The sequence below is a fragment of the Hesperophylax consimilis genome, chromosome 11, assembly GCF_061612785.1.
Source record: "Hesperophylax consimilis isolate HC1 chromosome 11, BYU_Hcon_1.0, whole genome shotgun sequence".
NCBI lineage: Eukaryota > Metazoa > Arthropoda > Insecta > Trichoptera > Limnephilidae > Hesperophylax > Hesperophylax consimilis.
The window spans coordinates 38126642-38154574 of record NC_142846.1 but is presented as its reverse complement, the minus strand read 5'-3'; the positions used below and the strand labels follow the sequence as shown (position 1 = coordinate 38154574).

General features: G+C 34.7%; 1 protein-coding gene across 1 annotated transcript in view; it reads left to right on the top strand.

Moving 5' to 3' along the window:
- LOC149420122 (uncharacterized) overlaps positions 1 to 27933 on the top strand; it is a 200531-nt gene that overhangs the window by 53429 nt on the left and 119169 nt on the right. The gene's annotated exons all lie outside the window — the stretch shown is intronic.

Below are 27933 nucleotides of genomic sequence, written 5' to 3'. Positions count from 1 at the left end.
GGAGTCGCTCCCGCCTAAAACCAGCAGCGCCTCTGGCGGCCGTACCGCAAACCACCCGCGAAGTGTAGATCCCTGATTGGCCGACAGCGATGAGAGTGGCGCCCCTGGCGGCCAATTAGTAAACTAAACTCTGTGGCGGCAGTATTTGAATGCGCTGCTAACAATATAGACAGAAACTCACTGAGGGAACTGGTAGAAGTACTAACGGAACACTGCCATATCAAGAGACACAACATGCAGCTGCTGAGTGTGGAAAACACCAATAAATGCAGGAAATGTAAGCAGGATGAAGAAACTCCACTTCACCTATGGTGGCAATGGGAAGAAGCCTCAGCTTATTGGGACCAGGAACACATTTTGGAACCAGGAGAGCCCAACATCAAATGACAACCCTGGTGAACTTTATCGATTGGACCGAGTTACTGTCAAAGGAATGAGGTAGATAATATAATAGGCCATGTCCTGAGATGTAAACAACTAAAAATTTGTCAGCTTTTTAAGGCCACTTCATAAACATTATCCCGTCCTAAAGAGTTCTAAACTCTCCAGTCATTTAAAATAAATATCAAATTTACTTTTGCCAATAATATTCTAATAAATGCAGTATCAGAGGACCCCATAGTAAAATCGATTTAAGAAATTTTTTACAAAAACGCGTTAAATAAATTATCCAATTATTATTATTATCATTATTATCCGCCTGTGTAATTATACAAAAACCCGTAATATTTCTAGTTTTGCTGTAAATTACTGTGTTTCTCAGCACGAGTATGCTAATAAAGCTAAGAATGTCGGTATAATCGGTTACTGTAAATCATTACCACTGTTATCGCTGTCTTTATAATATTACTATTTGACCCCGCAATTCTTCGCTATTGCTAATGTCTTTCTCGGGCGTATCCGACTTTATTCACCATGAATTACTGTATGCCACAATGTCACTGTTAAAAATCTACCATTAACACCATCTAAACACTCCTGGAATTAATAAGAACAAACTTTCAAATTTTCAGCGATATCGGTGCAGTACTTTCGAAGACTGAAGATTTTGAACAAACGAACATTTACATTTTTATTTTTATAAGATTATAATGAATACGCATTCGGCCGCTCTACGCTCTGCATTTTCAAACGGTTGCGGTCTGAATTCCCGTTGAAAACCACAAATATGTTTGATTGTTTGATGCGATGAAACATAACATAATAAAATAAAATGTGCAATTCACCTTTCGTGAAATTGGGTGATCCTACATAAATGGCTCCGTAGGGCTCTCGACTACTAATCAGGAGGTCGCGAATTCAAATCCCGGCGTACATAGTGTGATTTCACAAACAATTCGATAAAAATAACGGTTCTATGATAACTCAACACAGTGACAATTCAATACACTTTAAAAAAGTGATATAAAGTCATTAGAAACGATGAAAAAAGTTTTTGTTTCATCACTTTCCATGACTTTATATAACTTTTTAAAGATGTGATGAATTATCATTTTGATGATTTATCCGGTCACCAAAAATAACATGTAGTGTGCGGCACGTTCTAGAGTGGAAGATACACTCAATATCGTCCTGTTGAAAAACCTTCGCTCGGAATTTAAACGTTTCTTGAAATGGCTTCAGCTGTTTTATGGTGACCAGATCTGAATAGCCAGGTACTTCCCCACCTTCCTTCCTTCAATTCCTTTCCTCCCGCTATACGGAGAAATTTATTTTTCAAGAATCTCTTCAAATTATTCGTAATCCAGTTAAAAACGAGATTTCAGGCCGGTTACTAATAAACTTACAGTTAATTTTTAATAATAACACGTGTTCATGCACCTGCGTTTGTCTTGATAATATATAATGACGAAATGCGAAAATAAGACATTGTCACAATTAATTGGTATTTTACAAAAAAAAACGATAGTGATAGTAATGAAGTGATAGGAAACCTAACACTTCATACGTTAAGGGTCTGTAAACCCGTTTTGAAGAGATTCTTAATAAATTAGCAATATTTTTTATCAGTAGGTTTTATATAATATTGTGTATGTATGGGCGCAAACAATTAATCCATCTTCATGTTTTTAAAAAACTTGGGAAAGTGTTTTTTCCTGAAATAAATAAATTACCGTCATCTATGAAAGAGCAGATTGATATAAATTCTTTTAAGTATACCCTTAATTACATTCGAAATTTTAATTCCGGTTTGGTTTTGCAAGAAAACCGTTTTTGAAAATCGAACTAAAACTTAAAAAACAGTGTAGTAATAATTAATTTTGATAAATCTAAAGTGTTTAAAAAACATTTCACCTTAAAATAACAGTACATAATAATAGGTATTTTTTGTATATCGCATTTGAGGTCACTCGATAGCGAACTGTTTTCATGAACTCTCTGTGAATTCTAAACTGGAAATTACCGTATTTTGAATAAGTTGAAGACGAGTGGTTTTATGCTGTAAGATTGCATCGATAAAGCATGTTAATAATTTTATGTGGTAATAATTACCATTACTTATAATTATAGTTTAAAAATTAAATAAAATTTCTAACCGTTATTCGTATGATGATTTCTTACTTTAAAATATTATAAAATGTTTACATTGTAAAGTTCACGAGCCCGAGTAGAGTTATTCATTAAGGCGATGCACTACGTCGTGTAAATCGAGCCGCTATCAATAACACCCCTTACGTAGATGGCGATAAGCTTTCAATTCCCGCTTAACACCATCCGCCTGTTTCGATATATGCAAGAAAAAAACATGACCAAAAAGTGCCTTTTATTTTATTCTGTGGATGTTCAGGCATAAATATTTAATTTTTTTCCAATCATTTTATAAATAACTTAACTTTCCACATTATACAATAAAATCATAACCGAAAATGGGTTCGTAATTAGGAGATTTTGAACATTAAAGTAGTTTTCATAGGCCTTAAACATTATTATTCTGGGCTTATAAAAAGACTTATCTAAAAAATACTCGCATTTAATTAAACCATCTGAAGCATTTCTAGGCGACCAAATTTTCAAATCAAAAACACATTATTTTGCATACTACGTAGTGCATCGCCTTAAGACTAGACAATACCCTAAAATGAAGCCAGTATCTAAACGACTTAACTGAAGCAGCCGTGCACAAAAACATGCGACATGCGGCCCTGGGGTATTGGGCAGATATGCGGTTGAATTTGTCCTATCGAATCTCTAAAATAAAGTGGGAATGATGTCCAAAAACAATATTCGGCCCTCGGCCCGGCGTAATGGAACGACCTACGGTCGACTTCGCCTTGGCGGGCCTAGAAAATGGTTATTTCCGTGTGGTTTATTTTAATTATTTCTGATGAACGTATTACTAAAATCTCAAATGTTTCCAGCAGGATCCCTTGGAAAGTTACCAAATTCATCGTTTAGAAAAATTAAATCTGGCAGGTAGAAAAATGTTTTATAAAATTTTCTAACCGTTTTACAAAAATTATGTTAATGGTAAATTATTATTAATCTTAAATATAAATGACTTAAATCCGTTGGTATCCCTCTAGAATCATTTGAGATTTTAGTAATACGTTCATCAGAAATAATTCAAATGTGACCGTCGAGCAAACCCCGTTATTAGAGTCTTATGTCGCCTTAAGGACAGGTTGTTTTCACAAATTTCAACGTTAAAATTCAAGTTCTGTGAAATATCTACTCAAGTTCTGTTATTATTTCATCACGGGCCGGTTGTTTCACAGTAATCCATTAATAACAGAATTTGAATAGGATTTCGCAGAACTTTAAATTGGCGGTTAAAACCGGATTACAGGCCGTTTCCTGATAAACTTTTAGTCAATTCCCAATATGTTGGAAAACTTGAAAAAATGCGGAAATATTAGGGTTTTTATGAACACTTGTTCCGACATTGCGATAACACATTCGTATTTAACAAAAAAATTATTAGGAAACCTATAAATGCATTCATTAAGGGCCTGCAATCTCATTTTAAGTAGGAGAGATTTTTAATAAATTATAAATATTCACTATTAGAAAGTTTTCACCGTGCAGTGAATAATACAAGAAAACAAAAAACACGATATACATCGATAAATAAATGAGAGAAAATCTACCGTACTAGAGTTGAGATGCTTTTGACAAATCGACTTCTTTAATTGAAACACCTACAGAAACTGTACTTGCTAAGGAATGTGTCTTACGATAGGTTTCCTATAAATTCTCCAATAAAGGAGATTGGCAAAACGCCCACCGACAGTTACGTCAACAGTGGGACCGCTGAAACTCGACGCTGGACTTGGAATATACAACTGTGTGGTTTAATAGCAACGATCAAAACACCCGCCTAATGTTCAGCTTACAACTAAAAGCGACTAAATGCAGATATTATTACTGTGGGGTATACTAGTGGATCCCCCGCAATGCATCACTCTTGCTGTCTTTTTCGGGCGCCTCCGACTTCTTCCACCATTCACCACTGTGTACCACAATGATACTGGCAAAAACTACATTACATCGATATAATTTCGACTCCGTATCTTGTTACGGTGCAGAGATATTGCGTTAAGTACTCCTCGGGTGTCCCCGACTTCTACCATTTAAACATCTCAAAACACTCCTCACACTAATAACAAAAAACTTTGAAAATACCGACTACTTTTCGAGTTTTGCGAGCACAAACATACGCAGGCTAAGTTTATATATGTATATTAAAATTAGAAATTAGTTTAACCAATTTAACTTAACCATTTGGAATGCATTTTATAATATAAGACGTTGTCCTCCCACAGACCGCCTTCTAGGTAGGGAAGATAAAATTTGTGGTTGTACCTATTAGTCCAGTCAGTGGGGAGTTTTACCTTGCAAAAGGTTAGGTAGTAGCGATTTTGATATATGTTGTTAAGATTGGGACTCTAAGGAAAAAAAAAAGTTTTTTTCAAAATAATTGTGAAGTGGTCGTTTTTACAACCAAATTGTTGAAGACAAACTTAAAGACAACTAAATTACCTAAATTTTTTGTAAGTAGTATTTTTTTGTAAGTCTAATAGGTAATGAGTTACAGTGGCAGAAATGTGAATATTTTTCTAAAAAATGATGAAATTCCCAACTTTGTAATTTTTTCGGGTTATTCATTACATAATTATAATGATTTTGTAAACTCATTTCCACACCACCATGAGGTATAGAACATGGCGCATTTTTTTATTGTGGTATCTCCAGTAGGTCTACTCCACAGATATACCTGCGATGGTAGATTTCGAAATTATGTTACATTACTATGAATTATGTTACTATAAATTATGTTACTTAATAACAGTCTTCGTCACCAATGTCATCATCTAACTCATTGCCTGTGATACTGAGATTCTGGGCTTTCATTGACAAAATCTCTTCTTCTTCGTCCTCGACATCGATGTGAACCTCTAGCGAATTTCAGCATGTTTGACCATTACAGCACCCACATACAATAGAACACTTCAATCCAGCTTTCGTGCAGCTACATGCAACGCCGCATCCTTTTTTACAATTGCATGAAATCTCGGGTGCTGGTTTCTTTGTCATTCTTACTGGAACAAGCCCGTTGGTGTCACGTTTCCAGCCCCAGTTTCTGGATTTTTTTGGATTCCATACCATTTTTGGACTTGATGGTACGTTCTAAATGCATGGTACCGTGCAGCGTCGTTCGTTGGTGGCAAAGAGGCAAGATTGAATTTGCTTTTTGTTGTCGACTTTGCGAAACGTTTGTAGCGGACTTCTTCCAAGGTTTCCTTATCCATGTCACCTCCGTACAAAGCAACAAGAAAGCGTGTTTTTGCAACTGCTATGTCTTCTGGTGTTGCATCATGTTGTTTGAAGATTCCTATCATGGCATTGAGTCTTGTGTCGTTTTGCACAAGCGAACAAAATTTTGTTTTTCCTTGGTTGAAGAAAGACGATGTTGTATCGCAGCCTCTAAATGCCTTAAATGCCATGAAGAAACAGAATATTCTCAGCCGCCTCTTTGTATTTCACACTATTCGCGGAACACAGTCTTTCAAAAGTTTTGCCTCTCCCGGGTTTGCGAAGATATATACTACTTTTGGGTAGTGCTAATGCTGTCAGCAGAACTAGGAGATCAACGTCTTCGCCAATAATGAAAACAGCGTCATATGATGAACACAAGGAAATCGCAGTATTGACAATCAACTCATCAGCATCTTCTTCAGCCTGCTTAACTGTAAAATCATCCTGTATAAATTGCTTTGTAAGCATCGAAATCAGACGGACTTTGTTATTTTCATTGGCTAAAAATCGTTCTTGTGAAACTTGAACTGGCATTGTTTCATCGAAAAGAACACCTGCAGACATGAGCATCCAGGCAACGTCCTGTAACCAGGACTCAATCAGTGTTGCCAAGTCAGCTGTAGACTAGGATCCCACTATAACAAATCAACGTCATCGAGTACACGGATGATGCTATATAAGTATATTGTAGAAATACGTTAAAATGATATTGTGTAATATGTTCGTACAAAATTTATCAAGAAAACTGGAGTTTTACAATTTTTTGTCAAAATTTTCTTCTTTCAACCGCTGCAACTCGTTACCTATTAGACTTACAAAAAAAAACTTTCTCAAAAAATGTAGATAATTTAGTTGTCTTTAAGTTTGTTTTCATCAATTTGGTTGTAAAATCAACCACTTCATAATTATTTTGAAAAAAACAAATTTTGGCACCTTCAATCTAAGATGGCGGATCGAGCTCGACCCCCCCAAGGTCGAAAACTTTTTTTTTCTTTAGAGTCCCAATCTTAACAACATATGTGAAAATCGCTACTACCTAACCTTTTGCAAGGTGGAGCCCTTTTTTATCCCCCACTGACTGGACTATATGTATTTTTGGATAAGAAATCTGACAAAAAATCAAATGGTGAATGTTTTTTAGATCTTGACAACAGCGCCACCTATAGGGTCCAAAACTTCATTGAAATCGTTTGGGCGGTTTCGGAGATTTGCTTGTGAAATGTGATTTTTATAATATTAAGATTAAGATAGGTATACATATACCAGGAAACTCAGGGGGAAAATGTGTCAATCAAAATAAGATTTCGTCCATTTTACACATGAACACTGAACGGTATCAATAATACAATAAAAGTTCTACAAATTCCGTAATCCAGTTAAAAATGGGACTATAGGCCTTTAACGAATGAATTGACACGTTTCCTAACAAACTGTCGGTAAAACACAAATATGTTATTAGGATGTCGGAACACGTGTTCATAAAAATTATAATATTGTGAAATTTCGTCTTTATATTTAACATGAAAAGAAAACCTGCTTTGACACATGCTCCGATATATTCTAAATGGAATATTATTTTATTAGGAAATGGATAACAATCACGTTTTTAACAGGATTTCAATAAATTTGCCATTTTTCTTCGTGCACGACTTGTTAAATGAAATCTTCGCGGTGGAATCATAAACGTAAAAAAAGAGGTTTTAAAATCGCCATAATAATGAGACAAATCGTCCATAAGTCTTTCAGCATCAAGTCCGGCCTGGCCTTACCGTTAACTTAGGATGGGGCTACAGTTACATAGAGCTACACCATCCAACCTATACCCTATCAATACAACAACTCCACCGACTTCCAGTGAACCTGCTGCATCACGATATTATACTATTATAGATTATATTCGATGCAATACGATTGAATTATAATAAACGAATACCACAATAGCTAATTTAGAGGGATCATTACCGTATTCATATTGGGAGTCGATAAGCTCCTGGTGTCTCTTTCTAGTCAACTGTCGCCGATGGTCACAGTTGTTGCCACTTCGGTTTGAATTGCCTTGTAGTAAATTGTTTGAAGGCCCCGTAGTAAGCGTTCAAAGATGATTTGAAAGGGGGTAAATACGAATGTTAGAAGCAGCACGCTAATATTAAAAAACGATAAGAATCAAAAATAGTGAAAATATTTAATAAAACACAACTCGTTTGAAATTGAGCAAAAATCTCGGTACAAATGCTTTACTTGCATTTAAAGATACACCGTAATTATTTCATGCCTATAACATATTAAATAACAGAACAAAACGTGTTTTTAATAATTTTCGGAGCTTACTTTGCGATTTTTTCTTTCGAGTCAATTTCACATAATTAACGTTTTGTCATAAAAAATGTACCTAAGATTAATAAAAAAAATTTGGTAACTTAAAAACTCAAAGAGTTAACGTTAAACTTGTTATAAATCAGTAGAAATTATGTAAGCGGAGGCTTAGGTCCCTCTGTTTCTGTTGATGTCGATAATATAGGGTAAATTTGCGTAATATACAGTATTTATTTTACAATCTAAAATACCTAATGTCTAAACTACAAAATTCTCGTTCAATAATAATACAAAGGCCCTAGAATAATGAGATTTTTTGTTGTTGGTAATGAGCATTAAATAGACTGTATAACATCTCAGAGAGGTCAGGTCACACGTGACTATACCAGAACGTTTTCCCAACAAAAAATTAGGTCTTGAAGATTTTTTTAATGGAAGATATGAAAGTTAAAATGTTTTAAAAACAAAATTATGTTTAAAAACTGAACACAATAAGGCTATTTTTTATAGCTAAACGAAAACCTCGTAAGTTTTATTAATAATTAATCGAGCATAGCGAAGTCCTGCTTTATCTCGACTATTTGGTATTTCATCTGTCTGCAAAACTGTTTGTTACTTCCCGGTTCCGGTTCAAGATGGATGTTGAATACTATATTTTTATCTCGCCACAGTTCGTACGATCGTGGTTTCTACTACGTGCTGTCAAATTGGTATAACAGATAAATGGTACCTACCGGTCTGAAGTAAGTCTCGAGAAAGTGAATTTTTTTTGAACAAATTATATAATTCCTTAATTGAAATTTTAAAAAAAATATTTAGAAGAGGAAATTTTGGTTTTGATTTATATAAGAGAAAATTATAAACATACTTTTTTTTACGCAAGGTCTACTATTATATACACAGAACTACCAATATTTTGGGTGACCGGATAAATCATCAAAATGATAATTCATCACATCTTTAAAAAGTTATATAAAGTCATGGAAATTGATGAAACAAAAACTTTATTAACTGGGTTAGGTTAGGTTAGGTTAGGTTAGGTTAGGTTAGGTTGGGTTAGGTTAGTTTAAAAAAAATTATCGTTTTTATTGACTTTATATCACTTTTTAAAAGTGTGTTGAATAGTCACTGTGTTGAGTTAGCATGAAACCATATTTTTGGACGCGGAGTCTACTTTTGTACACAGAACTACCAATATTTTTGGACGTGAGGTCTACTACTGTACACAGAACAATCAATATTTTTAAATTAATTTATTTGAATTTCTCTTTGGTTTTCAATAATGAATGAATGCAAATCTTGGAAGCGGAAATTAAAGTACCGCTCACAAGCCACGCAAATATAGCGCGCTTATAGCGTGGTCTGTCACAGGCTTTATTGTGAAACTATTTTATCTCAAACGGATTTTCCAGTATCTATTACTCTCAGAGCATATTTACATTCTCTCGAAATACCATTGTAATTAGTGGACATTGCCAATAATTAATTGCTTGAAACACATGGCGCGATAAGTCAAACAAATACACAAGTGTGAATATAGTAGTAAAATAGGTATTGAATGTTGATGAAGCAAGCACGTATGTCTTTATAGCGTATCCCTGTTAATAGCATGATGCTTAGGTAGTTAAAAAAATAACTAACTATCTATCGCGTCGTTTCCCTGCAAGGATAGGCAGAGTAGACAGACCGCCAAACAATACAGTGTTGGCACACACTTCTTGCCTCATTATAATTTGGGAGGCGGGTTTGGATACCGCCGTCCCGGGAATCATTTATTGGACAAACACCTCTGCCATAGGTCATCCCAAGTGGTTATCTGCGTTTAGTGATCTAGCAGGGGTGCCCGGGTTCAGCGGGTTAAGTGTTTTAAGGATGCGCCTGCCCGTCGCACAGTGGGCTGAAAATCGCCTTTCATAGACATAGAGACTTGAATTTTCAAGTGTATTTTTTTGGCTAGAAATGGATTCTGCTGATCATTAATATGCTATAAAATTTTGTATGAAGCAATTGCGTGTACAAATGAAGGAGTCATCATTTTTTAAGAAAAATTTGTATGGAACTGACATTAAAAATGAGGCTATCTATGGAATCATAAGGTTGACCATTATATCCTTACACAAAAATATACTACTATTTATTTGTATTTTTTTGACATACTTCGTATTGTGGCGAAACTTGTGATTTTTTTTTTAAATCCTCAAAGTTTAAAAAAAACTTTTTTATGTTGAAGATTCATTTTAATGCTTAAATGCTTTACATATGCGTATGCTTTGTCTAGTTTACAATATTTTATTTACACTGCAAGCCTAAAAGCATTTAAGCATTAAAATGAATCATCAACATTAAAAAGGGTTTTTTTCAACTTTGAGGATTTAAAAAAAAAAAATCGCACCTTGCGCCACAATATGAAGTATGTCAAAAAATACAAATAAATAGTAGTATTATCTGTGCGTAAGGATAGAACGGCCAACCTTATGATTCCAGAGATAGCTTCATTTTTAATGTCAGTGTCATACAAAATTTTCTTAAAAAAAATATAACTTTTAACCTTCATTTGTACACGCAATTGCTTCGTATGACATTTTATAGCATAGTAATGATCAGCAGAATCCATTTCTAGCCAAAAAAAATACCCTTGAAAATTCAAGTCTCTATGTCTATGAAAGGCGATTTTCAACCCACTGTGCGGCGCGGCGTGCCAGATCGGAAGAGGCTGGTTTGGGGAGACCTTAGAGTAATAATTATAATATTATTACTCTAAGGGGGAGACCCTTTTACTACCCAACCCTTATACCCTTTACTACTCAGAACTCCCCCTCTTTCCTTTCCAAAGATCATCCACACAGCATCCAAAAAAAAAACATAGGCCCAGACGGAAATTATTTTCCTCAGGGCCTCCTGTGTGGGCTTAATGTAAAAAAACTGTTATTTTGACTCTTGACATGGTCCGACTCAAGCATTTGGATCACTTGATCGTGCCATTTCTTCCTCTGCCATCCCCAACTTCTTCCACCATTCACATTCACGTCATATATTCTCCTTACGCGCCTTTCTTCGTTCATTTGCTTTGCATGCCCAAACCATCTAAGTTAATCTTTCTTAATCTTACTCATTACGTAAGCGTAATGATTCATATCAGCCTTACATTATTTGAGAAACTTCTTTTACGACATATATGCCTCAGGGATCTCATTTCCACAGCACTCGGTCTACTTACATCCTTCCTCTGACAGTTCCATGCCTCACTGCCATACACAAGGGTAAGAGTACCGGCACTCCATTTCACAAGATTCACTTCTTTGGACAATTTGTTGTTAGCGCCAACGCGTTCAGTCCTCCATTAATGGAGTTTACTGCATTTACCTTGATTTCAATATCTCTATCAGCCTTTCCATCTGTCTCAATTCGCCGGAAAATATAAAAAATAAGCAACAATTGAGATTATATTATCGCTGCTTTTTCTTGCAGCTCTGTTTTAAAACAATAATCATTATAATATCTGAATCCACCCGTATATTATGTAACATTAAAGCTAAATGCTACCATAATCAAACAATCTTGTGATATTTTTTGTAAATTTAAATGAGTCTACGAACATAAGTAATGTTCTTACAATCAATCGGGAGATCTCATTTATAATGTGCCATTTTCCGTCAATTTCCACGAACACTTTCGCAACAAAAGGATGATGCATCTCACACAGAAGATCACCTGCAGTTAATCACGAAATCAAAACGACAAATGCAACATGCGTGAAATTACCTGTCGCAGATTCGTGCCGCCGTCATTAACCTGATGGACATTAAATTTAACTCAAGGCCATGATTTATCATTTTGTGTCATTGAAAAATAGTTTCCCTCCTGTAATGAGCTGGTAATGTGGCAAGTGGTCGGTGGTCTGCTAGAACTACCAATAAGGTAAAGAATTTTATTCGCTAAGGTAAAAGCCAACCAATGTATAAATGAAAGAGGCGCATTCTGTGGCTGGCGTCTCGCGTACAATTCAAAGGCATTTATGCATTTTATGACCACTTTATAATATGCAAGCCTAATGAATATTTTAATGCCTTTTCTAATGCATATTTTAGTTTAATGGAGAACTGAACATATAATTTTGCAATTCTAAAGAGGGATATTATATACCTGCAACCAATGCTTGGGAAATAACTTGCTAATTTATTAAAAATCTGATCAAATTATTCATATTCCTGCTAAAACAGGAAACTATCAGTAAAACGCGATTGTGTTATGAGGATGTCGGAACATGTTCATAAAAATTCTAATATTTTCGCATTTCGTCATTATATTTATCAGGATAAGCGCAGCTGCATGAACACGTGTTCTGATTTATTCTAAATGTGCTAATATATTTTTAGGAAATGGCTTGCCGACTCAATTTTAATTAAAGAATTTAATAAATCAGCAGAATTAATTTTTCTTCGTATAAGTTTTTCTTGAGTTGGGAGGTCTTTTAGAACTGTTGGAACATTTAGAAAATTCTCTGTAGAATCTCTTGAAAAATTGGTTGTTTAGTAAATTTTATGCCATTATCAATAAGACATTTAACTTATAAACAAAACTTTTAATAAATCTAATATTTTTTATTTAAATATACAAACATATTAATTGTAATTAATATGTTTGTATATTATTGATATTATTATATATTATATTATGATATGTATATATATATATATATATATACAGGGTGTATCGCCACTAACCCGACAAACTTTAACCAGCTATTCCTTAGCACATTTGGAGTAAAAAATGTTATGGGCACTTTGCTGTCCGGTAGCATTTTTTTTTCAATTAAAAACAAAAAAATTAAAAATTTCCACACTACATCACTGTCATTGGCTTTGCTTTTCGTGTTCAACAGCTGTTATAAGCAAGTATGTCGAAAAGCGTCTTCGCTCTTTCGCACACACTAAATAATAATAGTTAAAAATGAGACGAATGGTGCCGTGCCATTTCGTTGTTGTTACACACGTGCATTATTCAATGGAATTCGAATAAAATATTGTCAGATGGGTTTTCAAACTTTGACAAAGGATAAAACAGTGGTGACTTGTGGTGAAAATATGAATAGTAAATTTTTTATTAAAAAAAAACGTTACCGGACAGCAAAGTGCACATAAGATTTTTTACTCCAAATGTGCTAAGGAATAGCTGGTTAAAGTTTGTCGGGTACTTGCCGATACACCCTGTATATATATGTGGGAAGCATAGAATGAGGACAGTTTTTCGAGCGCGCCCATACTTCGGGGACATTTGTATAGTTTGGGGACAGGCCCAAAGTATCTGTCCCCAAACTAACACTTTGCATTATATACGCAACGCATAGATTGAAGCCAATTTTAAAATTATGCAGAAGGCATGCTTTGAGCCATACATTACTAAAATATCCATAGATGCCACTATCGTATCGTTCTCAGATTTTTGAAATTTTCTATTGTGAATTTACGAATTAGCAAAGGCTCTGTACCTATTTACCTAATTTATGTTTGTATTCTTTTTTGCTTGCTTTTGTCGGAGAATGTCGCATTTTTAAACCCGGTGTCCGCAAATATTTTTATTTATTTAATTGTTGGTATTATTTTTTCTCAATAGATAATAATAAAATTAACATGCTTATAATATATGCTCGTACATAATATTATGATGGTGTATTAAAAACTGATTTTAAAATAATCTAATACAAATAATTACACATATTACGTTTGTGCAAACATTAAAAAAAATACTTCAATAATTTTTAATCATATTACAGATACATGTATTTTCAAAATAAATTTATTTTCATACTTTGACAATGTGGGCTTCACCACCCGTACTGAAATTTATACTTTTTATTTTTATGTTTTTTTTCTAGTTACCTATTCAAAAGTATAAATGTACGTAAAATAATAATGAGAGGTACATACTTCATACTCTCATGTTACGTGAATAATGCAATAATAATATAACTATAAAAAAAGAATTCAGAAATCGCGGGTTCAAATTACGCCGTGCAATTTGCATAATTTCACAATATTTGTTTGTTTAAATAATACGTTAGTACCTATATGGTATATTTTTGGCAAGTTCAAGAATGGTAGATAGGTACTGTCAGTATCGCCATGTTACGTGAAAAATGCAATATTTTAAATAACTACAAAAGAGTTGTTAATTTTTTCGCCGTTGAGATTGAGATTACGATCCTTGACTACGAATTTGGAGGTCGCGGGTTCAAATTAGGGCGTGCGCAAGTAAATTTTATTTGATAAATTTCTATAATTTCACAATATTTATTAGTTTTAAATAATTCGTTCGTACCTATATGGTATATTTGCGGCAAGTTCAAGAATGGTAGATAGGTACTTTCAGTATCGCCATGTTACGTGAATGATGCAATATTTTAAATAACTACAAAATAGTTGTTCATTGTGTCGCCGTTGAGATTGAAATTACGATCCTTGACTACGAATTTGGAGGTCGCGGGTTCAAATTAGGGCGTGCGCAAGTAAATTTTATTTGATAAATTTCTATAATTTCACAATATTTATTAGTTTTAAATAATACGTTAGTACCTATACGGTATATTTGCGGCAAGTTCAAGAATGGTAGATGGGTACTTTCAGTATCGCCATGTTACGTGAAAAATGCAATATTTAAAATAACTACAAAATAGTTGTTAATTTTTTCGCCGTTGAGATTGAGATTACGATCCTTGACTACGAATTTGGAGGTCGCGGGTTCAAATTAGGGCGTGCGCAAGTAAATTTTATTTGATAAATTTCTATAATTTCACAATATTTATTAGTTTTAAATAATTCGTTCGTACCTATATGGTATATTTGCGGCAAGTTCAAGAATGGTAGATAGGTACTTTCAGTATCGCCATGTTACGTGAATGATGCAATATTTTAAATAACTACAAAATAGTTGTTCATTGTGTCGCCGTTGAGATTGAAATTACGATCCTTGACTACGAATTTGGAGGTCGCGGGTTCAAATTAGGGCGTGCGCAAGTAAATTTTATTTGATAAATTTCTATAATTTCACAATATTTATTTTGTTTAAATAATACGTTGGTACCTAAATGATATTTTTGCGGCAAGTTCAAGAATGGTAGATAGGTACTTTCAGTATCGCCATGTTACGTGAATAATGCAATATTTTAAATAAATACAAAATAGTTGTTCATTGTGTCGCCGTTGAGATTGAGATTACGATCCTTGGCTACGAATTCGGAGGTCGCGGGTTCAAATTACGGCGTGCGCAAGTAAATTTTATTTGATAAATTTGTATAATTTCACAATATTTATTTGTTTAAATAATACGTTAGTAACTATATGGTATATTTGCGGCAAGTTCAAGAATGGTAGATAGGTACTTTCAGTATCGCCATGTTACGTGAATAATGCAATATTTTAAATAACTACAAAATAGTTGTTCATTGTTTCGCCGTTGAGATTGAGATTACGATCCTTGGCTACGAATTCGGAGGTCGCGGGTTCAAATTACGGCGTGCGCAAGTAAATTTTATTTGATAAATTTGTATAATTTCACAATACTTATTAGTTTTAAATAATTCGTTCGTACCTATGTGGTATATTTGCGGCAAGTTCAAGAATGGTAGATAGGTACTTTCAGTATCGCCATGTTACGTGAATAATACAATATTTTAAAAACTAAAAAATAGTTGTTAATAGTATAGTGTTTGAGGTTGAGATTACGCTCCTTGGCTACGCATTTTGAGGTCGCGGATTCGAATTCCGGCGTGCGCAAGTAAATTTGATTTGAGCCTGAATTGTTGATGACTTAATGCGTTCATATGTGTTCATTCCGTGTCATGGGGAAGTATGGGAAAAGGACACGAGGTTTCCATGTCTAATGGTGGGCTCTGGCATTTTAAAATTTGTATGACCATTTTGCAACTAGAGGCGCGCGATTCGTTTCAACAGATGTGTGTATTTCATATAGTTTAGAATCAGGGTAAGGAAGGCGAGAGAAGGAGGGGAATATCGGAGTGGGGTAGGGTACGAATTATGGGGAGGGGGGAAAGCGGGGAAGGTGGAAGGGTAACGCGAAAAGGAGTGACGCGGAAGGGGAACGGAGCGGGAACGGGGGTTTATGGGAAAGAACACAAAAGTTTCTATATTTCATGGTGAGATCTAGCGTTTGTATAAGCATTTTACAACAGTGTGTGTATTGCATAATGTTTAGAGGCATACATGGAAGGCGGGAGCGGGGAAGGCGGGGAAAGTGTAAAAGGAATAATTTATATGGCAGTCATTGTACAATAATTTTATTTAAAAAAAATTGTTAGGTTCCAAATTTTATTAATTAAAAAATTTTGTTAGGCACGAGCTTAATGTAGATGTGTAAATAATAATGATAGATACCTATTTCTAATAATAATTATGTGACGAGAATATTGTCAAAATTGTGCCGCACAAATTATAAATCCATTTATTATTATAATTATGTCCTCTGCGTGCAAACTATATCTAAATTTTACTAAAACACAATAGCGTCATTCTCAACCGACCTTCCAGATTAGTATGGTCCCGTTTATTATCTGCCTGTATAGAATGTAAATAAATACATAATAATTGTTCATTTTAACGCAATATCACGTTCGTTGGTCAAATGAATTGTACATACATATTGTCTTGTATTAGTGATCGATCAACCGGTGGATGCAATCTGCTAGCCATAAGTTGCTATAATGGTTTGCTTAATCTGTAGTTAGTAGTAAGATAGATTATAGAAATACATTAGTGATATATTAAATAACATATTATAAATTTGTACAGAGCCCTTAAGGTGATTATGATTTTTCACAAAAACGGCGCTATACAAACCATCATTAGTATTATTATTATCCAACAGTTTTTTTACGCCAATACCGCACAAGATGACGTCTCCGTGGTCTAGAGGTATCGCTTTTGACTAGATATCCGGAGGTCGCGGGTTCAATTCCCGGTGTGCGCAAGTAAATTTTATTTCACTAATTTGTGTTATTTCACAAATCATTGATTTAAAATAACATTTAGTATATTTGCGGCACGTTCCAGACTTGAAGATACTCTCAGTATAGCCCTGGTGAAAGACCACCATTCAGAATAGAATCGTTGCTTGAAATGGCTTTAGCCGTGTTTAGTGACCAAATCTGAATAGCCAGGTACTTTCCCACCTTCCTCTTCCACATCGCCTTCCTCTTCCCACCACCTACAGCCTCACAACATACCCCATTTTTTTTCAGAAAAATAATATCTTCCGCACATTTTTAATTGTATTCATAGTTTGTGAAACTTTCCAAATGGATTATTAAATAAATCCAACATGAACTTGACCTCTTTAAAATCGAAAAACTTTTAATTTCATTAATTTTGTGTAAATAAATTGATTACATTTTTAGAAAACTTATTGTTCATAGATATAATAATAATAATATTTGGCTAATTTATATAGCGCCGTTTTCGTGAGAAATCACCTCAAGGGCGCTGTACAAATATATTTCTTAAATAGTTAATACTAGAACTACCGACTTATCTCTAAGACTTATATCTAGTGACTTACGACTAAGGCCTATAACTACTATCTTAATGACATATATACAACTATGTAATAGGGCTATGTAACTAGGTACCTAGGTAACTGGGCTAAATATTGGTAGGTTACAAGATGAATTTTAATTTAATTGAAAAACTTCATAGGTAGGTGGTTAATAAGAAGTGTAAAAATTAATTCATAACAAAGTCTCAAACGATTTGCTATGAATTCACTCCGCGAACACGTGAACATGTTAACACGTATTACTGACGTGCTCCTGCCACCGCGCAGAAAAGAGACAGCTACCCAACAGTTTGTTCCATAATTTGATTGAACCCTTTCCACATATTCTCGACCGGATATATTCCAGACAGCTATCGGATTACATCGAAAAAATATATTGCTTTTAGGAAAGGGTTGTCACAACCAATGATAATTAAAATACATTTTTAATATTATTTTTAGTTAGTGGCCATATAAGATTATCGGTATTATCATTCTGTGAACCATCATTTCTATTTGTTGTATTTTAGGGAAATCAACAGGAATAAACCAGTTTTAAAATGAAAAATGTTATCCTTATCAAAACCGTAATAATTACTAGTGTTTAATTTTTTATCAAATCTTGTATTATAAAATTCTGAACAATGGCCGAGACTCGCCAGAGCTTACCAATTTAATAAAAATTCCAATTCCATCAAGATCAACCCGACAATCCAATTTATTCCATTTGCCCACATGTAGAACAAACATTAGAAAAAAAATCCCAATTCCCGGAATATGTACGCATTATAACAAAAACATTCACAGCATAGACATTTAAAAAAAAAATCTTCAGAAATGTCGAATAGAAGAAACGCGTACGATAAATTAATACGAAAGTATGAAATGTATCGGGAGCATCTTATATCCTTATCATATATTCCTCTACTTTTTCTCTAACCAAACATTAATTTTAAGATATAATAAAACTCCATCTCCAAACCAATATTAGCATTAGAAACTTTTTTGGCTTGACTGCAATTCACTTGTGTGAATACACAAGTGGATTGCAGTCGTATTGTAGGTATTTATCTCTGTATTATATATTATGTAAACTGTAAGCTGTTTGTTTCTTACAAATAAATACATATCAATTAGTTAATTACTTATCTAACTTATTTAAATATCGAATAAAATAGTTAATATTTATTCAGTTGTAGATTTGAAGAGGTTTTAATTAAGACGTTTACACAGTAATTAACTAGGTTTGAACAGTCAGGATTCGACTGTATTCTCTTTACACTCTTTTTTCCATTAATCCGTGCAATATGCCTAATCCATATAAAGCGTCCACTTCTTTATCGTGTTCATTATAATAACTTTAGTCTTGCTTGGTGACCAGATATAAATACCTAGTCAGGAACCTTTACCGCTCCATTCCCTTCTCCTCGTACCTACAGTACCTAGTACAAGTAAATGTTCGTTTCGGGACACCGACTGGATTCTGATTTGGTAAGTACCTAGATAAACAAAATACACCAGAGATTTTTCCGAAAGGCGAAATAGCGAACCTAATTGTATTGTAAGAACTGTGGTAGGTATGCGGTCTATCTTCTTTGATCTTACGAATTCGAATCAATTTACAGAATGCAACATAATTACATTCCTACCTACTTTTTACATATCTTTTCATAAATTATCATAAATTCCAAGTAAGTAGCGACCTAGGTAGGTACCTGCCTACCGAAGTCTAAAACATCAAGATTTGATTTAACTATCGATATCAAGCAAGAAACTAAATTGTTTGTTTTGTGTATCCCTTGCCGGAAACCCTTTAGGTCTTGTGGCGTGATACATTTTAGCTCTCATTGGTTAACACTATCGCGTAGGGATATATAATAGTGCTATTCTATGGGAGTTCGATTTATATGCACCACTTAAAAATTTTCAACACTCCTGATGGAGAAAATTAATAATGTTTGTGGTAAGGTTTGGTCGAGGGGTAAGGCTCTCAACTAGCAATTCGGAGTTGCGAGTAAATTTTATTCAATTAATTTGTCATATTTCACAATCAATTCATTTGTCTTATTTCATAATCAATTCATTTAAATAATCTGTTGTGCACTTGCGGCGCATCGCATAGTGAAAGAGGCATTCTGAGTAAAACCACCGCTCACAATTGAAAAGTTGCTTTAAATAGTTTTAGCTATATTTAGTAACAAGATCTGAATAGCCAGTTATTTTTTTTAAGTTTTCTTAAGAAACTGTTTTTCACCTTCCGTACAAATTAAATTGGTGTGGCATGGAGTTATCAAAATATTGATCGATGAAAAACATGAAAAAAAAAAAACATTTTCTTCCTAGTTATAATATAATAAAGCATTGTATTGGGTTTTGGACATTTTGAAGTCTGTTTCTACATTAAAAAATATATTATGTTGCCCTACGAAAAGTTGCGGTTTCGGAATTCGGTTTTGTTATCGAAATATACGAACATTCTTATCATATCTCACTGCAAATTTTTTATATATTTTTTTTAAGTGTAACATTTCGATATTTATGATATTGTGATATTTCTACGAACCATAAAAAGTGTTTTAAGGGGCGCCCACATATTTGTCTCGGCTTGGCAAGCGTCCGCAAGCTCCAACATGTTTGGCTTGGCTTGAATAGGCTTGCGATAGCTTGCCGCCGATCAGGCCGGGGTCCGGTTGGTATTCTGTCCACAAGGCCCGGCAAGCGTTGGTAACTTGCGCCTTGTATATGGCAATTAACCCTGAGAAGAGTACAACTCCGAGCTGTTTATAGTAAATATCGAAAAAATGAATAACTGGACAAACGATAATCATTTTTTTAAAATTATATCAAGCAGGGTCCTATGTATGGATTTATTAATTTAAAAACATATTTAATTAATTCAAGTAAATTAGTTAATTTTTATATGAAAAGGAACAAGTCACAGAAAAATAAATAAAGTAACGGTTGAAACTGGGTCTCTCGTATATCCGGGACGAATGCATTATACCACTCTTTTTGTGTGTGAATACCGCACAAGAGTCTCAACAGCTCCAAGCCATCTGGAGCCAGTGAGACTATGGCATCCCCAATTGGGGTATGTTGTGATGCTGGAGGTAGTGGAGGAGGGGAAGATAAGTAAATGGGGAAGAGGAAGGTAGGGAAGTAACTAGCTATTTAGATCTGATCACTAAACACGGCTACAGCCATTTCAAGCAACTTTTCTGCTAGCGAGAGCACTTATTTTTAAGTTGTTTCTGACGATTTCAAATTTCAAAATTAACAATATTATCTTCAACTATTTTTTCCCATAGTTTTGGCAGCAATCTTTTTACATTATTTTCAAATTTCTTCTCAAATTATCAATAAAATTAATTTGTCTTTTTTTTGGGCAATTTCTTCGTTTAGCTTTTAAATAGAAATAGGAAAAATGACAGCTGTCACAGCTGATGTAGTTGCCTCAACGTCCGCCAAGAGCGTAGATGCCGACGTTTGGCTTGCCTACGCTTACCTAGGCTTGCGTTGCCACAAGTGTCAAGTGGCAAGTGTCTGGGCGTAGCATTCACTTTTCGTCGGGACAGTTTTTTTTCGAGCTTGTTGCCGTGAATTCAAGGTAAAATACTTTATTATTTGAGGTGATTTTTAAATTACTAAGAAAGCGGTGTAAGTGGTGTAAACAAAGTGATTTGTTTTTATTTAATTTGTTATTATTATTAGAAGTGAGTGCATATAATAAAGGCTTCGCATTTATCGTTCTCGATGGTAGTCAACGCGCATGGACTTGGCACGCGTGAATCGAATGTTACCTACAGGCTGTTTCAAAGTTCGTTCGTCGCTCAACAATATTAAAATATTTAGGTACTACTATTTCGGATTTTCTTCGCTCAACAATATTAAAATATTTAGGTACTACTATTTCGGATTTTCGTCGCTCAACAATATTAAAATATTTAGGTACTACTATTTCGGATTTTCGTCGCTCAACAATATTAAAATATTTATGTACTACTATTTCGGATTTCTTTCGGAAACTGCTTCCTTGAACCCATTATTAGAACCATTTAGCGCCCATCTTTCACAAAAACGGCGCTCTACAAATTATCCAATTATTATTATTATTTTTATTTGCCTGTGATTAATGAGGATCGTTAATTAAGCTAGTGTGTGTCGGAGTAATCGATAAATACTGAAAGCATGCCTTCCGTTCGATGTTTCCTGCTTTAATTAAGACAGTTACTATTGGCAAACTGCGTTAATTGTATCATTTTGTGGAACAATAAAAGAAATCAGTTTTAATCGAATACTAAATGTTGTTTTATTAATTTAAAACCAGGAATATTTCTGTGTCATTTATGAAAATGAGATGTAGTATATGCAGTTCTACTATAAAAGGTAAACAAAGTGTTTTTATTTTATTTAATGGTGTTACTAAGGTTAGGTAAAGAGATGCAACTTGGTAAAAAAAACTTAAGTATTTAGAAAATAAAATTGGTATAAATAGGTATTCATCAAAATTAAAAAGTAATTATGGGAATAGAGGTAAAATCTTTTTTGTTATTTGTTTTTGGGGTGTTATGCCGTTTTGAGCTAACTCATTCTTTAGCCAACGTTTCGGACAGCATTGCAGTGTCCATCATCAGGGCAGAACCAAGAATCAAGGGCAATAAATAACACATCTGCCCTGATGATGGACACTGCAATGCTGTCCGAAACGTTTGCTAAAGAAGGAGTTAGCGCAACACGGCATAACACCCCAAAAGCAAATAACAAAAATACTTTTGGCCGTGATAATCTTAAATCATATTTGAGGTATAATCTGATTACTATAACATGACGGCCACTTTTTCTAAATATTGACGTAAATAAACTAACGTGAAGTTGACACGCCGAAAATGTTAAATGCTAATGAGTATTGCCACGCTAAAAAAATCGTCACCAATATAATTCGTCAAATCTTCTTGTAAAAAATTTACAATCCGGCAGAATCAGTCCCCTCCCCAGAATATTTATGAGTAGGGCCGTAGATATATTTATTTTCAAATGTATTGACTAAGGACGGGTTGTTTCGGAGAATTTGAACAATTCATCAAATTTCAACATTCATTTTCAAGTTCTGCGAAAGATTTTTTCGAGTTCTGTTTTTATTTCAGTTTTGTCAAGCAACTAGCCTATAATGATATAATAACAGAACTTGAATAGGACTTTCACAGAACCCGTAATTGAACGTTGATATTGGATGAATTGTTCAAATTCTCCGAAACAACCCGTCCTTAATATTTAGTATACGTAATAAGTATGCAAGGACATTTTAAGAAATAAAGGAAGTGAGAAATTAACTTTATATCTCCTAATGGAGAATAGGGAATTCTCGTGCATTTTGTAAATAATTTATTTCAATAAAGATAATTATTTTATTATGTGCCTTTTTTTTCTTTTTTTTTTAAATGCATTTTCAATTTTTTGTAGTTGTTTTAAAAATTGCGTGCTATTTCGGCTCTGAAAACGGTCATGCGCCATCTTGACCGCTACGTCACAAGTGCTACGTCACACCTTTGCCGCCGCTGCCGCCATCGGTTTGCAGGATCTACTCGGGCCGGTCAACAGTGACGTCATCGTTCGCCCTTGAACGCTTGATCAATCACCGGGCGTTTTTAGCTGCATTGAAATATTTCGTTCGCGCCTGTTTTTAAAGTCATTATAACTTTAATAAATGATTTTTGAAAATTATAAAAACTATGTATTCTTGTGTCTGAAGTGTTTCTACATATGAATAATTTATAATAAGTGATTTTTTGGTGTGAAGAGAATTCCCTATTGTGATAAAAAATATTCATCTAAATGTTACAGATTTAAAATTTAATGTGTTTTTGTTGCTGTAGGTAAATGCTTATTTTTTTTCTGAATGTTTAGTCGAATTACACATTTTTTGTCGAAATCATAAAAATATATATTTTCAATTCATAAACGTTTCCACTTCTTTAGTAAATCCTTTTTTGGTTTGCGAAGGATTACCACGCACAAGTTTCATCATGAAAAAGATTTACGGCAAAAAAATTACTTTGCGAACTCCATATATTATACTTTTGCATCAAATATGCACTCACTCATTCAAGGCTTCGGCCAATAGTGTTATACGAAAAAACTCACACAATCACAGACCAAGTTTTACTCCCCACACGATGCAATCTCTGAGAACAGGAATTGCGTAGAAAATTAGTGCGAGAAGCAACTACATTAAATGGAGCATGGGGTCTAGTATTGTATTTATTGGGTACGTACTAGGTCAGGGCTGCCTGACCAGATCTGAATAGCCAGGTACTTTCCTCTTCCCCATATCCTTCCCCTCCCCACTACCTTCAGCCGCAGAACATAACCCAATTGTGAACGCCATAGCCTCACTAGCTCCGGATGGCTGGAAGTTGAGACTCTTGTGCGGCATTCAAATATCAACTGAAAACAATACAAATAACTCCTCGATTAATATATTTTTTATGTGAATACATCACAAGAGTCCCGAGTGCTCCCAACCGCCTGGAGCCAGTGAGACTATGGCATCCCAAATAATTGGGGTATGTTTTTATATACATATATGTGACACCTCACAAGAGCGTCCCTGCCTGTGCAGTGTACCGACAGGGGAACTATGTCACCACCCGGTTGGGCGGCGTTGTGAGGCGGATTAAGGTAGGGGCTGTAGGAAGGGATTTATTAATGCGGGCCTTGAAGAGGCTCGGATTATAGGAGGGAGGAAAAACAGATGCCGGTAGCTCGAAATTGCTCGTTGATAAGCTAAAAGTATTGGAGAGAGACAGGAGATGTGGAAGAGAAAGGTGGGGAAGTACCTGGTCACCAAACACGGCTAAAGCCATTTCAATCAAATTTTCAATTCTGAATGATGGTATTACACCAGGGCAATACTGAGAGTACCCTCCAATCTGGAACGTATCGCAAATATACCTTACATTATTTTTAAAGATAAATTGTGAAATAATACAATGTCATATCTGCTTTGTTTCTATTATCTATGGGTAAAGCCATGTAGGCACCTACCTAACACAAAAGTTAAAATGTGTAACGGAATAAGGAAGATAGGCCATTAATCGTTGTTAGTTTGTGTGTAGTGTCGCCAACATCATATAACCTAACAATGCCCTGCATCTACACTCCTACATAGTCACCAAACGTACAACCCGTGCAGTATGGTCTAAGCTCGATGACAGTTGGCAAGCTTCCATGCCATATCTGCTTTGTTTCTATTATCTATGGGTAAAGCCATGTAGGCACCTACCTAACACATAAGTTAAAATGTGTAACGGAACAGGGAAGATAGGCCATTAATCGTTGATAGTTTGTGTGTAGTGTCGCCAACATCATATAACCTAACAATGCCCTGCATCTACACTCCTACATAGTCACCAAACGTACAACCCGTGCAGTATGGTCTAAGCTCGATGACAGTTGGCAAGCTTCCATGCCATATCTGCTTTGTTTCTATTATCTATGGGTAAAGCCATGTAGGCACCTACCTAACACATAAGTTAAAATGTGTAACGGAACAGGGAAGATAGGCCATTAATCGTTGATAGTTTGTGTGTAGTGTCGCCAACATCATATAACCTAACAATGCCCTGCATCTACACTCCTACATAGTCACCAAACGTACAACCCGTGCAGTATGGTCTAAGCTCAATGACAGTTGGCAAGCTTCCATGCCATAACTGCTTTGTTTCTATTATCTATGGGTAAAGCCATGTAGGCACCTACCTAACACATAAGTTAAAATGTGTAACGGAACAGGGAAGATAGGCCATTAATCGTTGATAGTTTGTGTGTAGTGTCGCCAACATCATATAACCTAACAATGCCCTGCATCTACACTCCTACATAGTCACCAAACGTACAACCCGTGCAGTATGGTCTAAGCTCGATGACAGTTGGCAAGCTTCCATGCCATAACTGCTTTGTTTCTATTATCTATGGGTAAAGCCATGTAGGCACCTACCTAACACATAAGTTAAAATGTGTAACGGAACAGGGAAGATAGGCCATTAATCGTTGATAGTTTGTGTGTAGTGTCGCCAACATCATATAACCTAACAATGCCCTGCATCTACACTCCTACATAGTCACCAAACGTACAACCCGTGCAGTATGGTCTAAGCTCAATGACAGTTGGCAAGCTTCCATGCCATAACTGCTTTGTTTCTATTATCTATGGGTAAAGCCATGTAGGCACCTACCTAACACATAAGTTAAAATGTGTAACGGAACAGGGAAGATAGGCCATTAATCGTTGATAGTTTGTGTGTAGTGTCGCCAACATCATATAACCTAACAATGCCCTGCATCTACACTCCTACATAGTCACCAAACGTACAACCCGTGCAGTATGGTCTAAGCTCGATGACAGTTGGCAAGCTTCCATGCCATATCTGCATTGTTTCTATTATCTATGGGTAAAGCCATGTAGGCACCTACCTAACACATAAGTTAAAATGTGTAACGGAACAAGGAAGATAGGCCATTAATCGTTGATAGTTTGTGTGTAGTGTCGCCAAAATCATATAACCTAACAATGCCCTGCATCTACACTCCTACATAGTCACCAAACGTACAACCCGTGCAGTATGGTCTAAGCTCGATGACAGTTGGCAAGCTTCCATGCCATATCTGCTTTGTTTCTATTATCTATGGGTAAAGCCATGTAGGCACCTACCTAACACATAAGTTAAAATGTGTAACGGAACAGGGAAGATAGGCCATTAATCGTTGATAGTTTGTGTGTAGTGTCGCCAAAATCATATAACCTAACAATGCCCTGCATCTACACTCCTACATAGTCACCAAACGTACAACCCGTGCAGTATGGTCTAAGCTCGATGACAGTTGGCACGCTTCCATGCCATATCCGCTTTGTTTCTATTATCTATGGGTAAAAGTTTGTTGGTACCTATAAAAAAGCTAAAATTAACAATAAGTATTAAAAATGTTTTTTTTCGATATGGATGAAATTTTTCACTCTTACCTTTCGAAAAACTCAACGAAAAAGTTTCATAATGGATTTGACTTGAAGACGAAACATTACTTTATCATAATGTACCAAATTCACAGCGCGTAAATATCTACATATTTGATATTATTATTTGTGCCATCTGGCGTAAAAAATATTAATAATTACACATTATTCCAATGGAAGTTTCCTACTTACCATAGGTCCAAAGTATGCTTTATGTACACGAAACACCTCTCTGTGAAAAGCATTATTTGAGACCACGACGGGAAATTATATATAACGCATACATTGAGGACTGTCTTCAAACTATCGTCTGTACAGAATAAAAATATGTCTTCAAAGTATGCTCTAGATGTATGTATCGATATATATTTTAAACGGTACATCATAGACGTATATAGCTGTGAGGGGGTAGTTTAAAAGGGTTGATTAAACAAAATGGCATTAAAAAAAAAGTGTATATAATGTGGCTCAAAGTATGCTTTATACAAATATATATATATATATATATATATATATATATATATATATATATATATATATATATATATATATATAGGGCAGTTGGGCAGTTTCATTAAAAAAAACCCTTTCCGCAATTAATCTCGAAAAATGTATTTAAAAAAAAAAAAAAAATATATATATATATATATATATATATTTTTTTTTTTTTTTTTTTAAATACATTTTTCGAGATTAATTGCGGAAAGGGTTTTTTTTAATGAAACTGCCCAACTTACAGAGAGAGTTAACTCTTTTAAATAACAATCTTCAAAGATTATATAAATAGAATAATAGGTATCTCTTTAGTGAACAAGAAAGAAAGACTATGACTGCACGGAGAGATCTCCTTTTTTGGGCTCACGATGGTCTAATTAATAATAAAAGATTTATTTAGAATGTTTTATCGATTTGCTTTGATAATATGTCATCACGATAAAAAGATTTTTCTATGAAATGGAAAAAATTTCGGTTTTTCATGAGCACGTATTCCAACATCATGATAATATATTCGTAATTTACTAAAGTTTATGAGGAAACCTGTTACCTCATTCGTAAGGCCTGAAATTCCGTTTTTAACAGGAATTACCAATAATTTGAAAAGATTCGCAATGGTCATTTTTTCTCCGGGTGAATTTGTGACATACCAAGATTTCTTTCTTCAACATTTTCTGGAAAACTACTGAATATTTTATGACCTTTTCAAATCTTGGCTCTTATCCATCAACCCACCATCATACTCGTAATCCTACATACGAGTACTTTGCATTATCAAATATCATTTCTTAGGTACTCCTGAGATCTGATTC